General features: G+C 44.7%; 1 protein-coding gene and 1 non-coding gene across 2 annotated transcripts in view; one reads left to right on the top strand and one right to left on the bottom strand.

The window, feature by feature from the left end:
• The window catches only part of POLR1H (RNA polymerase I subunit H), a 64,158-nt gene that overhangs the window by 8,205 nt on the left and 38,128 nt on the right, over positions 1-17,825 (bottom strand). The window lies entirely within an intron of this gene.
• Positions 1,825-1,925, top strand: TRNAL-UAA (transfer RNA leucine (anticodon UAA)). Its single transcript is given in 2 exon segments — positions 1,825-1,862; positions 1,880-1,925. It is a non-coding gene; the product is annotated as a tRNA-Leu (tRNA).

Raw genomic sequence — 17,825 nt, 5'->3', positions numbered from 1 at the left:
TACCAGGTGCAGATTTTCTTGACATGAACTGGTTATGTTGAAGACATGTTTCACCTGTTTCATGTGTGCCCATCTATTAATGGCACAATGCTGCTGCTGTGAGGAAGCTCAGCCACAATACCTCAAACCATTCCAAGAAAGAGATTTGCAGAGCTCTAGCTGCTGGGTGCACAGCAGGCAAGCTGAAACTGGAATGGGGAGATTGAGAGAGATGGCTATTTTCTGAGCTGTAGAGAGAGCTGTAGAGCTCCCTGAGCTGTAGAGGGAGGCTCTGCAGCATGTCGGGATGGCTGAGTGGTATCAGGTGCCAGACTCAAGGTGTGACGTTGCTCCTGCTGGAGCGTTCTTGTCTCCAAAGGGAGGTGTGGGTTTGAGTCCCACTCCTGACAGCTGCCTTTTGGTCCTCACCAAAGAAAGTCAGACGGTTGCTGAAAAAAGGCTTTTATCAGTTTGCAGCTGGACAGGAGGACCAGGTTTTTGCTTTCCAGCTTAAGTGGCCTAAGGAGCAGAAGTGGCACTTGCATGGACATTCCAGTTTTAAGAAAGATGTGTTGGTTTGATTCCTGCTTCTGACGGCCTCCTTTTGGTCCCCTGTTTCCTCGCAGCCTGCAGAAAAACCAGGACTTACTTTTGATAAATATTTATTTTATTATTTATTTTATTTACAATATTTATATACTGATCCCCATTCAAGAATTTTGGAGTGATGGACAAATTGAATAAAAGAATAAAAACACATTAAAAGTACATTTTTATAAGAAACAAAGGCCATAGCTAGACCTAAGGTTTATCCCTGGATCATCCAGGGGTCAAACCTGTTCATCTAGGTGACACACAGGGGATCCAGTGCTCAGGCAGGGACGAACCCTGGATGATCCTAGGATAAACCTTAGGTCTAGCTGTGGCCAAACTGCATTAAAATTGTGGCTGGTCATTAAGGGAAGACTTCCTGGAAGAACGATGTTTTCAGGAGGTGCCAGAAGGAATACAAAGTTGGCTCCTGCCTGACCTCCAGAGACAGGAAATTCCATAGGATGGGAGCAAAGTAGAATTGTGGCATAAGTTTGCAACCCTCAGCACACTTACTCAGAAGTAAGCCCCATTGAATACAATGGGACTTACTTCTGAGTAGACACATCAGGATCAGATCTGCCTTCCTTTGTTGCAGGGAGGCATTTTACCCTCTTCTCCCTCAGTTTAAAGTCCTTCCTCCTTTCCTCAGCAACTTCATAATGCAATGCCAGCTTTACACACTGCTTATTCTGCACTTTTAAGGGTTTATTCCAGCTTTTCTCTGATCTATTTTAAAACTGAATTGGAGGGGGGTGCACGGGAGACATCCTGTTTGTTTACAGCATCATTTAATTGACCTGAAAACTTCCATGACTAGCCAGAAATAAACATGTTATAAATAGCTCATTTAGAAAAGCCCCAAATCCAAGGAAGCCCAACATTGAGAAAGCAAGCCTCTTTTTCAGGATACAGGCAGAGGGGAAGGCCAACAGGACATCCCTCCAACAGGACGGCCAAGTGATGTAAGCTACCAGATGAAAGCAGGCCCAGCCCAGGAGTTCTAGTTCCTGGGAGGAAGTGTGGGTTTGACCTAAGGTGGCCACTTACCCAATGCCCAAAAAGAGGGCAGAAGAGGAGACAGATTTGCATAACATTTGCAAGTGTTGATTTATATCTAAGGTTGTAGATTTAGAAATAATGATTATAATTTAAGTGGTAATACAATAGCTCTCACCATAATGGGGAAGACTGACCAGGTAAGGTTTTATGAAATTGCAGCAGGACAGGTGGGCCGATAATGTATCTCCCTCAGTCAGGATGGCTGAGTGGTCTAAGGCACCAGACTTAAGTAGCCCTGGCTGGGGAGTTCTGGTCTCTGAGAGGAGGCGTGGGTTCGATTCCCACTCCTGACAACCTCCTTTTGGTCCCCTGCCCAGGGAAACCACTTCTGCCAGCAGACAGATCAGATCTGAGGCAGCCAGCCAACCATTGCTGAAGTGAATCTTTCTCCGTTTGCAGGTAGAGGGGAGGGCCAGTTTGGGCCATTGTGTCTCCCTCCATCTGGATGGTTAAGTAGTCCAAGGTGCCGTGCCAGACTTAAGCAGTCCTAGTTTGGGAGTTCAGGAGGAGCTGTTGGTTCAAATCTTACTCCCGAGAGCTGATGGCTGCCTGAAGAGTCATAGCCAAAACTGCAGACCTTCTCACATTGAAATCATGTTATATAGAATTATGGCAAATAGCCATGGGGAAAAAAAGGCATATCAACTGAAACTAGCTAAAGGCAAAGTCAACACATCTGATTTTTATAAAACATGGCAGGATTTTATTTTTTATACTGATCAGAGACATACACAGCAGTATTTGTCAAAGCCTTTCCTCAGATTATGGAAAAATAAAAACTTGCCATACTGAAGAATTATAAAGAAAACTTCTAAGCAGCCGTGGATTCCACATATGGTTTGTTCTGTAAAGTAAAGTGGGAAAATATGAATAGAAGTTAAATATACTACCCCCTGTCATTGATTTGATTTAAATTCAATGTATTTCCTTTTATTATTTTATCTATTCATTTTTTCTTTCCATCCAGTTTATGAAGAAATTTGTGATTTTTGTAAGTCTTTCTAAAAAGAAATGAAATGTCTTTTATAAAATGTCTGCTCAGCTTGCTAGGGTGACCATATGAAAAGGAGGACTGGGGTCCTGTGTCTTTAACAGTTGCATAGAAAAGAGAATGCAGGAGCCCTGCCCTCTTTTGTAGAGTGACCAGGTACAAAAGAAAGAGGTCCTCCTTTTTGTTTGGTCATCCTAGACTACTTGGTGAAGCAAATTGTTTTGGGGATGTCAATGGAGGAGAGGGTCAGCACTTGGTGGGGAAGTGTGTGCAGAGGGTTGACAACGAGGAATGAGTAGTTCCCAATTCCATATCCCAAAAATGGGAGATCACATTGAAAGCCAAGATAGTGGTATATATCTTACTTCTAAAAGCTTATTTAGGGTTAGGAGTTTTCTACAGGAGGCTCTTAACCCACACCTTTGTGGAATTAAGATCAGCTTCTTCACATGTGTTCCCCCCCCCCCCCCCCAGGGACTTTATTTCTCTACCTTTCTATATATTCTATTACACAACGTCTAGGTGGTGCTGTGGTATAGTGGAATTGTGCAAATACAGAGGCTTCTTTAACACCATTGAGAAAAATACCAGACTTTCCTCATTACGGGGGGGGGGGGGGAACTGACAAGGGTTGCAAAGCATGGGAGAGGCTCTGGAGGAGGATGATATTGTGTAAAGGACCCACAAAGTACTGTGATTAAGGGATCAGGAGCACACAATAAAAACCTAGTGCAGAAAGGCTCTATGATTGTGGATGGTGGTCTTAAATTAAAAAAATATTGCTTATCTTTTTGAGGAATGGGTATGCATTGATTAGCATGATGGTCACCTTTTTGCTACAAAGCGGGATACTGGTTGTTCCTGCCTCTGCTTCTTCCCTACAACTTCTCTTCCCCTGGATAGTAAGCAGTAGAATGGACAAGCGAGATGAAATTTCACAGGTTGCCAGATTTGTTCTAGGAATCTCCAGTTCATGATCTCTATCTAAATTTGCGAAGAGCAACCAGCTATGGCCCAGCTAACAATACTTGTACTCACTTTTGTTGAGAATTGCCTCATTGTTTCTGCCCTCTTCCTCTTTTTTCCTTTTCTTAAAATGTTGAGTATTCCCTTCCCTTCTCTGATGCAAGTCCCCCCTCCCCTCGTGAGGCTGCTTTGCAAATGAGAATTGGCCTTTGGGGCTTCATTAAACAACACCGCTCTCTATGTAATATGTAGTTTTGCCCTAATTGTTCAGTCAGTTCTGAGTTCTGGTTCCCTGGGGCTCCTCCATGGCAGCTTTCCAGGCAATGTCCTTTCTACTTTCAGTATCTGCTGGAGATATGGGCATCAGAAAGATGCCCATAAAAAAAGCTCTCCTTGTACCCACTCATACACACACACAAAGAATTGGCTATACTGTCAGGATGCAGATGCTACAGGATACAATGCTGATCTCAACCAGAATAGCAAAGATGCTGGGCTAAAGCAGAAGGCCAACCAAGGTAGGGGTTTTAGGTTGAAGGTTCATCTCTTTTCCTTCATCTTTGATGCTGATCACCACTATGTAGCTGTTTCCCATCTTTCTGACTTTAAAAATCCCCATTTCTATTTTCCTCCTGTTCCCTGTATGATAGTATCCTTTCCCTTCACCTCTCCCTCTCCTTCTCCCTGACACACACCAATGGACATTCTCAGGCTGTCTTCTTCTTCTTCTTCTTCTTCTTCTTCTTCTTCTTCTTCTTCTTCTTCTTCTTCTTCTTCTTCTTCTTCTTCTTCTTCTCTTTCTCTAACCTTACTGCATGCATTCAACTTCTTTCTCTCTGCTTAGATCTTTCTGTATATAAGATTGATGTATAAAGCATAGACATTCAATTCAGTTATATTCTGCAGAAACTAAACAAGACCAACTTGTGCCTCTCTCCACTCTCTGCATAGCCATCTGATCATTTTTCTCTCCCATTTAGCCAACCCACCTTTTCCCACATGCTGCATCTCTTTATCCTTTTGCCTCCCTCCCTCCTTCTCTTTTTATCTTACCACATCTGTCCGTTTCTTTTGCTTGGCTCTGGCTCTCCATGTGTCTTCTGCTCTTGCTTTTCCTATGGAGTGTCTCTCTCCTCCCCCCCTCCCCCATCCCTGCAGTCTCTCTCCCTCTAGCTAACACTTTCCAACTCAGTGGGGACTGCAGGCTCCACTTTTGGTGAGGCTGTCAATCTACTCTGGGTTTTAGTTAGGACCAGCCAGAACTCTACAGTAACTATCCAAGGTGCTCAACCTAGTTTGGGGATAGGGTTCAGCACCTTGGATAGATCCCTGAGATTTCTGACTGGTTCTGACTAAAACCCAGGATGGATTCAGAGCCCCACTGAAATCTGAGACACAAGCCTCCACTGTTCCAACTCCTGTGATCCCTAACATTTCCTTCACTATAGCATCTGGAGTCTGGACAATGTTGGTCTATCCAGAGTTGAGCCAAAAGAGAGAGAAGCCAACTGTTCCAGGAAAAGTAAGTAGCAGAACAAGAGACGGAGTGATGGGCCTCTCCCTGGGTGGGATAATCAATGATACCCTAAGAAAAGAATTGGAGAAAGTGAAAGAGCTTCTCATCTAGACAGAGTAGAGTACCCAGAGGAGCTACATGCTATGGAAGAAATATGCATGAAATGAAGAGGAGAGGAGAGCCTAAATATATATATTTTCAATCCCTGAGAAGTAGCGTTTTTTCTGCCCTGATAATTTGCTCTCTTTGTTCTTTTCTAAAGGTTCCAGTCCTCACAGTTTTGAAACACATGATGGAAAAGCAGCTGGGATGGGGTGGATTTGGGGCAGAGAAACAGCAAGTGGGGGAAGTGTTAATAACCCTGTGGAATGAGCTCCCTAAGGAGGTTCGCTTGGCACCTACATTATATGCTTTTAGACGCCAGGTGAAGACCTTTTTATTCTCCCAACATTTTAACAATCTATAAATTTTAAATAACATGGTTTTAAATTTGTAATTTTGCATTGCTGCTGTTTTTATCTGGTTGAGCTTTTATATTGTATTTTATATTATGGTTTTATACTGTTGTTTTATACTTTGAATGGTTTTAATTTTTGTGAACCGCCCAGAGAGCTCCGGCTATTGGGCGGTATAGAAATGTAATAAATAAATAAATAAATAAACCCTCCCCCTCCCCCTGGCTGCTGCCATCTCTTCACTCCAAAACGCCTCTTCCTGAAACTACTTTTCCTATAAAGAGTTCTGTTATGTGAATTTGCATGCAACGTGTACTTAATTTCTACATGATCTTCTCTTTATGAACATTTTTTTTAATCCAACCTCTTTTTCATTTCCTTGCCTGTCCATTGATACCTGTGTCTAAACCTCTTTCAATTGTGATTTGGCAACCAGAAAAAGAGTTTTCAAATTGTGGATGACCATGGGCTTATTCTACAATGGGATATCATAGCTGCCAGTTTATTTTTAGTCCTTTTCCTAATCCTAACTTTGAATTGGTCTCGGCCTTTCTCTCAATCTCTTTCTCATTGTTGCAGCACATTGGCATCTCAGTGGCTTTCTAACATCAGATCCCCTCAAGCTGGTGTGTGAAGTTAAGATCTTTTTGCCCCACTAATATGGACCACTTTGCCCTCACCCTGAATCCAGGGGAGGCTGGTGGCTCTGACTTCGATGGGGCTGTGAATCCATTCTCAGTTTTAGTCAGAACCAATCAGAACTCTAAAGGAGCTATCCAAGATGCTGAACCTAGTTTGGGGTAGCAGTTCAGCACCTTGGATAGCTCCTTTAGACTTCTGGCTGGTTCTGACTGAAATAGATTCACAGGCCCACCGAAGTCAGAGCTACCAGCCTCCACTGACTGAGGCAAAGAGCTCCATTACACCAGCGTTTTATCGCACTCTCCTCATGCCTGGTTTGTGTTTTTCAGCACAGTAGTCACCTGACGTCATGCCTGTCCTGCAGTCACCCCGCCTCTTCCCCTCCATTTTCTGTGTTTTCCTAGAGCAGGGAATGTCCAGTTTATTTCCTCCATGCAAGATTAAAGCGCCCTTCCACCCCCGTGTATTGCCATCCTTGCACTAATGCGCTATGTCCTTTGTTAGGAGCATGTGCTTTGAAGGGAGGGCTTGCTGATGAAAGAGGAGGGTGGGGTGGTTCTCCTCCTCTAGCACGCTGTGTCGAATGAACAGGCTTGTGCTGACTCATTTGAACAACAAGAAACAATGAACTGGAAGGGGAAGGAGAAGGGGTGGGCTGGGGTGGGGTGGAGTGGAGTGGGAGAGCAAACAAGTGAAAGGAGATTTCACCAGTTCAGTGGTGATACCACAAACACATATGAAACAGACCATGAGCTTGACCCACTAATGAAACAGGCAAAAATCATGGAGGCAAACCAGGAAAAAAAAGGAGGTGTGATGAAGCTCTAGGTCTATAAAGCAGTAGTGAAGTGCACTGATAACTGTTGGGGTACATTACGCATTCCACATACCACTTCCATAGTGTTATTTCCTGCTTTTTATTCCACATTATCGAAGTTACCGCAACCAAAATCATTGTGTGTCCTATGAGGTATAAATGTGCAAGAGGGACATAGCTAGGGTGACCATATGAAGGAGGACAGGGCTCCTGTATCTTTAACAGTTGCATAGAAAAGGGAATTTCAGCAGGTGTTTTTTGTATATATGGATAACCTGGTGAAATTTCCTCTTCATCATCACAGTTAAAGCTGCAGGTGCCCTGCCCTCTTTTAAATCTGGTCACTCTAGTATAGCTCCTGCACTTTAACTGTTGTGATGAAGAGGGAATTTCACCTGGGGCGGATCTACACAGAGTCGTGAAGGCGTTGTGACGGCGCTTGCGTGCGCCTGCAGGGCGCCCCGAAACTCCTTGTGTAGATCCTGCCCACAGAAGAGACGGAGGAGGAGGCAGCGGCAGCAGCCCCGCATCGCCCCTCGCGGGGACAGGGCGAAAAGTTTCCGGGCTCGGTGCGTCCTTGCCGCCGCCGCCTCCCCACCGGCCTCCTGCTGCCGGCGAAAGACGAACCCGGGTCGGATAGCTCAGCGGAAGAAGGCGGGGCGGCGGCTTCTTCCGCCGAGCTCTCCGCCCCGGGTGGCTCTTTCGCCGGCAGCAGGAGGCCGGCAGGGAGGTTGGTGGCGGCAAGGACGCGCCGAGCCCGGAAACTTTTCGCCTCATTCCCGCAAGGGGCGATGCGGGGCCGCCCCTGCTGCCTCCTCCTCCGTCTCTTCTGTGGGCAGGATCTACACAAGGAGTTTCGGGGTGCCCTGCAGGCGCACGCAAGCGCCTTCACGACGCTGTGTAGATCTGCTCATAGTTCTCCGTATATACTAATGGCACCTGCTGAAATTCCCTCTTCTATGCAACTGTTAAAGATACAGGAGCCCTGTCCTCCTTTTCATATGGTCACCCTAGACATATGGGATTCCATGATGGGATTGTAATGATTTGACACAAGGTGTAGATCTAGCCTGAGTCTCGTTTATCCTTCTGTCGGCGAAAGATCCTGTTGGTTTTGAAATTCTTCAGAGTGTGCCTAAGATTTTAGAATTGTGAATAGTTTGCTGCACAACTAGCCCAAGACATTTTGCTGCCTGAAGCAAAGGATAAGATGGGCGCCCACCCCGATTTTCCCTAAATGATTTCCCATCATTTAGGGAAAATCATAAAGGTTTTCCCTAAATGGTGGCTGATGTCGTCTAAATAAGTCCATATACAGAAGCCAACCGGACTGGCAATTTAATCTTATTTTAATACTGCTGACAGACAGCATCCTCCACACCTGAAGGCAGCAGGCTAGCTGGGATGTGTGTGTGTGTGTGTGTGTGTGCGCTCAGGTTCAGAATCTCCAGGGTCAGAGGTAACGTTGTTGTTGCTTGTCACATATTAAGCACCTATAATTTACTAAACTCTGTCTGTGGGTTTATATAGCTTCATCCCACATACCTGTTTCCCTCGATCCCCAACAGCGCTAAGCTGTCGCCGTTGTTGTTGTTGTTGCTGTTGTTAGCTAAATCACACCCCAGGCAGCAGCACTCCTAAGATCCTTTGCAACCCAGGAAATGGGTTTAAGGGGGGAAATGTAAAAAAATCATTAAAAAAAACGGGTGACCCAATCCGATTCAAATTGGTATGCTTAAAGCTCTCCTTAATGTCTATACTTTGCCAATTTTGATGTCTTTATCTTTAAAGCTTACGCAGATGTAAACATTTGTTTAATTTTTCTTCAAATCCCACTCCTGCACCCCAGTGGCCACTCAGAAAACAACAAATTATACGCTCGAAAACTAGTAGCAAATTATTGCACTTCTTTTGGTTACGAAGCACAATTAAAGCAGGATGCATGGGAGTACTTCACAGTCAAAGCAGATTATAAGCTGGAAAACTTCAGAGTCCTTGGCACGCAGTTTGCAGTGATTGCACAGTATAACGCTAGTGTGATAAAGCTAATAATCTAGTGGGCATGTTAGAAAGGGGATGAAAAGGAAACGTACAGCCATCTGCCTAGAAAACATCAGTTATTGGGAGGATTAGAAACGTAATGAATGAATGAGGGAATAGGAAAGCAAGCAAATTCAGGCAGGCAGTCTGAATGCCACATAGCTGACATTACAGTGGCAGGGAACTGTTCTGAAGGATCAAAACGCCAGTGGGTCTCAGCCGACCCAAAGGAGTGGGGCTGACCATCTTGTCCTCCACTACAGCCAGAGGGAAATTGATCACTGAGGGAAACAGTTCTGGGAACATGTCCCTGAATGGCAGTAGCCAGCAAGGAACAGTATATTTATTTATTTATTTATTTATTTATTTATTACAGTTTTATACCACCCAATAGCCGAAGCTCTCTGGGCGGTTCACAAAAATTAAAACCATTAAGAACATAATAAAACATCCAACAATCTAAAAACCCAAATACAAAATACAATATAAAAAGCACAACCAGGATAAAACCACACAGCAGAAATTGATATAGGATGGAATGCGAATTTGTACAAAAATTATGGAAAATGGTGTTTAATGAGATAAAAGAAATTTTAGGAATGGAGATTGAAGAGACACCTTGTGGCATTGTTATCATTATATGGAGAACTGAACTGTAATAAAGAGACAAAAGAATTGATAACGAATTTGTTAACAGCAGCAAGATTAATGATATCTAGGAACTGGAAGGTTCAAGGGGATTATCATATTTTTATTTTATTTTTTATTTTATTTATTATATTTCTATACCGCCCAATAGCCGGAGCTCTCTGAGCAGTTCACAAAAATTGAAAACATTCAAAGTATAAAACAACAGTATAAAACCATAGTATAAAATACAATATAAAAGCTCAACCAGATAAAAACAGCAGCAATGCAAAATTACAAATTTAAAATACCAAGTTAAAATTTATTTATAGACGGTTAAAATGCTGGGAGAATAAAAAGGTCTTCACCTGGCATCTAAAAGCATATAATGTAGGTGCCAAGCGAACCTCCTTAGGGAGCTCATTCCACAGCCGGGGTGCCACAGCAGAGAAGATTGGTATAAAGAAATATGGGATATCGCTATTAACGATAAATTAACATGTAAACAGTTTCTAGAATTTGTATTATCAAAGAGGAGAGGGAAAACACCTCCAGAAGAAGCAATGAGATTTTGGAAACATGAATAAGATCCCGTGGTTGGGGGGAGCACGTTTATGTTAAGTATGATTATGTTAATAGAATTAAGTTAGAATATATGTTATCAAATGTTTATTTTATATTATTGTGTATTATGTAGTATTGTTTTATTTGTATTGATGTATTGATTTGAAAAAATAAAATTTTTAAAAAAGAAAAGAAATTGATATAGGATTAAAACACAGAATTAAAACAGCAAAGTTTAAATTTAGGTGTTAAAATACTGAGAAAATAAAAAGGTCTTCAGCTGGCGATGAAAAGAATACAGTGTAGCCTCCAGGCGAACCACTCTGGGGAGCTCATTCCACAGCCGGGGTGCCACAACAGAGAAAGCCCTCCTCCTAGTAGCCACCTGCCTCACTTCCTTTGGCAGGGGCTCACGGAGAAGGATGTCTGGGCAGGTATATATGAGAGGAGGCGTTCCTTCAGATAACCTGGCCCCAAGCCGTTTAGGGCTTTGTATGTTAGTACCAGCACTTTGAATCGGGCCGGATCTGGACTGGAAGCCAATGAAGTTGTAAAAGGACTGGTGTGATGTGATCTCGTCAGCCAGTCCCTGTTAGTAAACGAGCTGCCCTGTTTTGTACCAGCTGAAGTTTCCGGACCGAAAGGCAGCCCCACGTATAATGCATTGCAGTAATCCAAACGAGAGGTTATCAGAGCATGGATAACTGTAGCTAGGCTATCTCTGTCCAGATAAGGGCGTAGTTGGTATATCAGCCTAAGCTCTTACTTGTGGGATTCTGAGAAGGGCATTTGTTTCTTCTGTGGGGATCCTGATGCTCCTTTGGTCTAATCCATGTGGACTCTTCTTATGTCTTCTAAGACATTTGATTTTTCTGACACAGCCATTTGCAGTTTTTGTCCTTCTATGTTAATATGCACTAATAATCGAATAATTTGGACTTGATTTCTGGCAGTCTTGTTGGGAGGATTAGAAATGTAATTCAAGGTGCTGGTTTTAACCTATAAAGCCTTACATGGCTTGGGACCACAATACGGAACGCCTTTCCTGACTTGAACCTACCCGAACACTACGTTCAACATCTAAGGTCCTCCTCCGGGTGCCTACTCCGAGGGAAGCTCAGAGGGTGGAGACAAGAGAGAGGGCCTTCTATGTGGTGGCCCCCCAACTGTGGAACAATCTCCCTGACGAGGCCTGCCTGGTGCGGACATTGTCATCTTTTCGGTGCCAGGTCAAGACTTTTCTCTTCTCCCAGGCATTTAGCAATATGTAATGACCCTGGGACCCTGGATTTGTTTTTTGGCTCATCACTTTTAAAGTTGTTATACTGGTTTTAAATGTATGTGCATTTTGCTTGTTTTTGTGGTTTTTTAATCTTTGTATATTGTTTTTAAGTGTTTTTCTCTTATGTGAACTGCCCAGAGAGCTTCGGCTATGGGGCGGTATACAAATGCAAATAATAATAATAATAATAATAATAATAATAATAATAATAATAATATAATTTCTTAGCTACCTAGTCAGGGGCTGTAGCTCATTGTGATAGAGCATCTGCTTTGGTTGCAGAAGGTCCCAGGTTCAATCCTCAGCATCTCCAGGTAGGGCTGGCAAAGAATCCTGCCTGAAACCCTGGAGAGCCATTGCTGTCAGTCACTGTTGACAATACTGGGCTAGATGGACTCAGTATAAGAAAGCTTCCTATGTTCCTAGACTCAATATAGACATACCTGTCAAAAGGGTGGAGACATCCAGTGCAGTAGTGATGAATTTTGAACAAGGGTTTATCATGACAACCTTCATAGTTACATGATCTTTCGATCTATTTATCTGTTTTACTTTTCTGTTGTTTATACTCAAGGAAACTTGCATGTTTTTGTGATTTGGGGGCTGGTCTAATAAAGGTATTACTCTGGTTTTGGAACTCTGGTTAAACATAATTAAAAGACAGACATCCAAACAAACCGGCAAAGCAAATAAAAGACTAATAGAATCTCACAATTACTCTTACAGGGCATGACTGCAATCTGATGCATACTTACCTGGTAGTAAGTTTCATTGACCTCAGTGGAGGTTTCTTCTGACTGTCTTGGGGGGGATCTACACATCGTCATGAAGGTGCTTGCATGCGCCTGCAGTGCGCCCCGAAACTCATCGTGTAGATCCTGCCCTATCCTGGCCAGAAGAGGAGGAGGAGGAGGAGGAGGAGGAGGAGGAGGAGGAGGAGGCCTCGCATTGCCCCTCGCGGGGACGGGGCGCAAAGTTTCCGGGCTCGGCGGCTTTGCTGGGGAATCCGGCCGCGTCCTTGCTGCTGCCGCCGCCCACCTCCCCACCGGCCTCCTGTTGCCGGCGAAAGAACCACCCGGGTCGGAGAGCTCGGCGGAAGAATTATGTAAAATACATAATTGTATTTTAGCTATCAATGCGGCTGTGCTCTTTGCTTCAAGTGTAGTGTTCCTTGTACTACCTCTGGGCCTCATGACAGTTTCTTACGGTTACATCGCAGCTGTCGCGCTGAGGTTCCGCTCGGCTGAGGGCAGGCGGATGGCGTTCAACACCTGTGCCTCCTACTTGCTTGTGGTGTCACTCTTCTATGGCACAGCCATTTTCATTTACCTCCAGCCCCCATCCAACTACTCCCATGACCGAGGAAAGATGATTTCCCTTTTCTATACGTTTGTCCCCACCATGCTTAATCCACTGATCTATACTCTGAGGAACAAAGTGGTACGCAAAGCCTTAAGAAGAGCAATGAAGAGGAACTGAGCTCCATGGCTCCCATCTTCTCTTGGAGGAGCAGCAACATCTTTCAACAAAAAAACTAGTTAATCACCCAGGGTGCTTTTTCACTGTATGAAATGTTTTAAATTTACTTTCTCTTATATATACTTCTCAGATCTGTTACTGAATGTGCTCCTCTGGATGTATATATACAAACATATATATGTTCTCAATATACACATTGATAAAAGGATCTTTTTAACTTTGGCAAGAGTGCAACTTTGGCAAGGTGGAACCCAGTCATCCATGCACACACAAGCATCTTCAAACAATGGGAAATTTATTAAACAGAAGCAAGTATTTAAAATGTATGCTCATGACTTCAGGGGAAGTATCTTACCAGTGTGATTGTAATTCAACTGAAAGCATATAAACCAATAAGAACCTTCAGAGCCTGCAGAGAGAACTGGATTATGGGGGAATTAGTTAATGTTCTCAGAGAGCAATCCTATGGCCCCCAGATAATATCGGGGGGAGGGGGGCTAAGATACTTTGGATTCTTGGATCCAGGGTTGGAGACACTGCCCAGGAGTCCAAGCTCTCCACTCCTTTCCCCTCCACTTTGCAGCCAGTGTAGAGTGCCGGCCGCCTCTCCAAGAGCTGTACTGATGTCACTCTGATTGAAAAAGTTGGAGTAAGCCCCCAAATTTTCCAATTGGCAGCTTAGTGGGAAAGACCTGCAGTGGCTGCAAAGCTGCACCTTAGTGGTATAACTGATGCAGCAGAGATCAGCAGCCACTGCAGGGCTTTCCCCATGTATAGACAACACCTTGGTCAAATGAGGTCAAAATGAGGGGCCACAAGGAAATAACCAGGACTCCTGCTACAATTCAGCTACTCTCTTGACCAGGGAAAGCTACACAAAGTAGCTGGGGCTCTGACCAGAGGGCCATCTACATGGCGCCGTTTTCACTGCTGATCCTCCCAAAACCCACAGCATCACAGTTGTGAAGCATCAACCACTGTGGTACATGGGCAGGATTGAATGTGGAATATCCTGCCCCAAAACTTCACAGGATCAGTTACATGACCATAATGTGCAGCAAATAACAATGAATGATGGGGCTCTGAAAGTATTTCCCCCACCTTCTCAACTCTGTAGCAGTGAAAGGATGCCTCCCCACACCTGCAGAGCTTTGAATCAATGGGCGTCCACCCTTTCTCAGGTGTGCTCTTCGTAGAGGCAAAGCTTTGAATTAACAGGCTTCCCCCCCCCCACAAAGTGAAATGGAGGAGTTACTTCTGAGTAGACATGCAAATATCCACCCTTATTTTATTTATTTATTTATTTATTTATTACATTTCTATACCGCCCAATAGCCGGAGCTCTCTGGGCGGTTCACAAAAATTAAAAACATTCAAAGTATAAAACAACAGTATAAAACCGTAAAATAAAATACAATATAAAAGCTCAGCCAGATTAAAACAGCAGCATAATCATGATAGCTTAGATACAGAGATCATGCCTTGCACCAGTCTCTCTCCCTGCGGTAGGAGGGGCACCCCTAAACCCGATATTGTGAATGATTGAGCAAAATAACAACAACAACAACAACAACAACAACAACAACAACAACAACAACAACAATAATAATATCAGACCCACAGCTGCTCTTACATCTCCTTTCCTCTCCTTGTCCCCTGTAGATGTGGCTGCCTGAGGAAGAGGGGGAGCAGGAAAGGAAGAGGTGAAAGAGACGTTTACAAAGCATGGGTCCTTCCTATTAGTGATGGTTACCAATTCGGATGGCTTTAAAAGGGACTAGCTGGTTGTCCACTCTGTGAACAGAATGCTGGACTAGATGGACCCTTGGTCTGATCCAACATGCTTCTTACGTTCTTATGCCCCTGCATCCTCTCCATTTGTACAGTTTATGAATATTTGAATACAGACTATTATTACCTCCCCCCGACCCCCAATGTACTAAGACAGCTACCAGAAACATGCATCTATGTACTATAGTAGTACACACTGTCTCATAATCTGGACAATGTCTGGTATAGCTATTGTCCCTCTCAAACAGCAGAAGTGGGGGTCTAAGCCACAGTACACTAAACAACTCCTTTGAACCCAAAGTTTATCCCTTTCCCCTTTCTTACTCTTAGTGAAGGCATCAGTTTGCAGCCCCGCACAAAAGCATTCAAGGGAAACAGATATGACAATAGTTAGAAGCTTTTATTTTGCTGAACTCAGCTGCCAGTTTAAAAACCAACAGGAATGGGCAGAAGGTAGATCTCCAGATGTTTTGGAATTCAACACCTAGAAGCTCTTACCAGAATGGCCAGGAATGCTGGGAAATGAAGTCCAAAACATCTGCAGTTCAACTTTTTGCCCACTCCTGGGTAAAGCACCTTGATAGATAACAATAAAGGTGCCTGTGGGTACCACACTGCCTTCTGCTGCTCTAACCATTTCACCACACTCAGGGCCGGCGCTGCCATAGAGGCAACTCAGGCGGCGGCCTAGATCGCCAAGCAAACGAGGGCGCTGAACGGCGCACCTGGAAGCTGCTCTCCTAGAGCGGCTTCCGGGCACGCTGTTTCAAAGCCGCCGCCCCCTGGCCGCCCCCCAACCCCAGCATCCTGGCTTCGAAGCCAGTGCCCGGCCAGAAGCCACTCCTGGCTTTGAAGCCAGGACGCTGGGGTTGGAGGCAGAGGCTTCAGAACGGCGCACCAGGAAGCCACTTCCGGGCGTGCCGCTTCGAAGCCTCCGCCCCGCCCTCCAACCCCAGCGTCCTGGCTTCGAAGCCAGTGCCTGGCCAGAAGCTGCTCCTGGCTTTGAAGCCAGGATGCTGGGGTTGGAGGCAGAGGCTTCAGAACGGCGCGCCCGGAAGCCACTTCTGGGCGCGCCGCTTCGAAGCCTCCGCCCTGCCCCCTAACCCCAGTGTCCTGGCTTCAAAGCCAGGAGCGGGCGTGGGGCGGAGGCTTCAGAACGCGCCTGCCTAGGGCGCAATATAGTCTGGTGCCGGCCCTGAACACACTAGGAGCTTTATCACACCAGCATTATACTGTGCAATCACTGCGAATTGCGTGCAAAGGACTCTGAAGTTTTCCAGCTTATAATCTGCTTTGACTGTGAAGTACTCCCATGCATCCCACTTTAATTGTGCTTCAAAGCCAAAAGACCCAACCTATTTTGCTACTACTTTGGGAGTGAATCATTTGTTGTTTTCTGAGCGGTCACTGGGGGCGCAGGAGGAGGATTTGATACAAATTAAACAAATGCTTACATCTGCATAAGTTTTAAAGATAAAAACATCAAAATTGGCACAGTAACAGATATTAAGGAGAGCTTTAAGCATATCAAATTTGAATCGGATTGGGTCATCCATTGATTTTTTAGGATTTTTTACATTTCTCCCCCTTAAACCCTTTTCCTGGTATGCAAAGGATCTTAGCAGCTCTGCTGCCCGAGCTAGCAGCAACAACAACCACCATGACAGCTAAACACTGTAGGGGATAATTTGAGAGAAGCAGGTACATGGGATGAAGCCCTAGAGATCTCCAGCGATCCATTGGGAGTGTTCAATAAAACGGTAACTTTTTCTAGCAAAGCATTCCCTTCCTTCTGTCCCTTCTGTGATGCAAGCCACCTCCTCCTAGGGATACTCTTGCAGGGGAGAAGGGGCCTTTGGGGACCCATGGCTGCAAAAAGCAGTGCAAGGTGTAGTTTGTTCCTAATCATTCGGTCTGAGCTTTGGATGCCCGGAGCTCTGCCACGTGACAGTTCATCCGATAGCTGCTAAAGGCTGGTGAGTAACAGCCTCTTCTTGGCCGAGGATGGCACTCATAAGAAGAGCTCTCCTGCCCCCCTGCCCCCATAAGGTGCTGTTTTGGGTTAGAGAAACTTTAACTAGGGTGCCCATGGAGGTGGATCCTACAATGGTGAACCAGAATAGCTGAGAATCTGGGCTGAACTAGAACAACCGACCAGGGTAAGAGAGGTGGGGTGAGGAGAGGGTCACGTTCTCCTCCCTTTTCCTTCATCTTTGATGCTGACCACTCTGTACAGTAGCTGCCTGTCTCCCATCTTTCTGACACTCTACATTCCTGCCTCCATCTGACTCCTGTTTCCTTCCCCTCCTATGATCCTTTCCACTTGCAACACTCTGAATATGCTCTCTGTATCTCTCCTAACATAAATCTGCTTTAAAACTTCCCTTTAACTTTCTCTCCCCCATCATTATGGTCAATTGTTAAACCACCAAGAAACGTGTTGCATTGTGGAGCAGCTGTTCAGGTTGCTAATAAGGATATCATATGAATCAATCATTTTCTCTCCCGCTGTGTCCTTTAGCTAGCCTTCCCTTTTGCACCATTCCACTTCTTTTTCTTGCTTTGCCTCCCTCTCTTTTTATCTACATCTTTTTACATCTGTCTGCTTGTCTTTGCTTGCCTGTTGCTCTCCTATGGTTCTTCTTCTTCTTTCTAGGGACTCTATTATCCTACCAGCCTCTCTTCTTCCAATCACCCACCCAAGATACTCCTAGCATCTTCCTCACTATAGCCTCAACTATATAGAGCCATCCAGAGTTGGGCCAATAAGAGATACACCCCCATGATACACCCCAAGATAAGCTACCTGCTCCTGGAAGAAAGACTCTGCTCTCCTGCAGGTAGCAGAATGAGGCTTTTATTGCCTCATTCAAGGGCCGTAACAGGAACCCAAACAACATCTTCAATTTGTAGGTCTCCTGGTTTTCCCACTGCTGTTTCCATCTTTTTTCTTACCTGAAGAAATCCATTAAGGAGGAAAAGATGGAGTAGCTACTCAATGCCTTTTGAGTGTTAGCAATAGA

This window comes from Elgaria multicarinata, chromosome 3 (assembly GCF_023053635.1).
Source record: "Elgaria multicarinata webbii isolate HBS135686 ecotype San Diego chromosome 3, rElgMul1.1.pri, whole genome shotgun sequence".
NCBI classification, from domain to species: Eukaryota; Metazoa; Chordata; class Lepidosauria; order Squamata; family Anguidae; genus Elgaria; species Elgaria multicarinata.
Note: the sequence above shows the minus strand (reverse complement) of the source record. Positions and strands in the feature narration are given on the sequence as shown.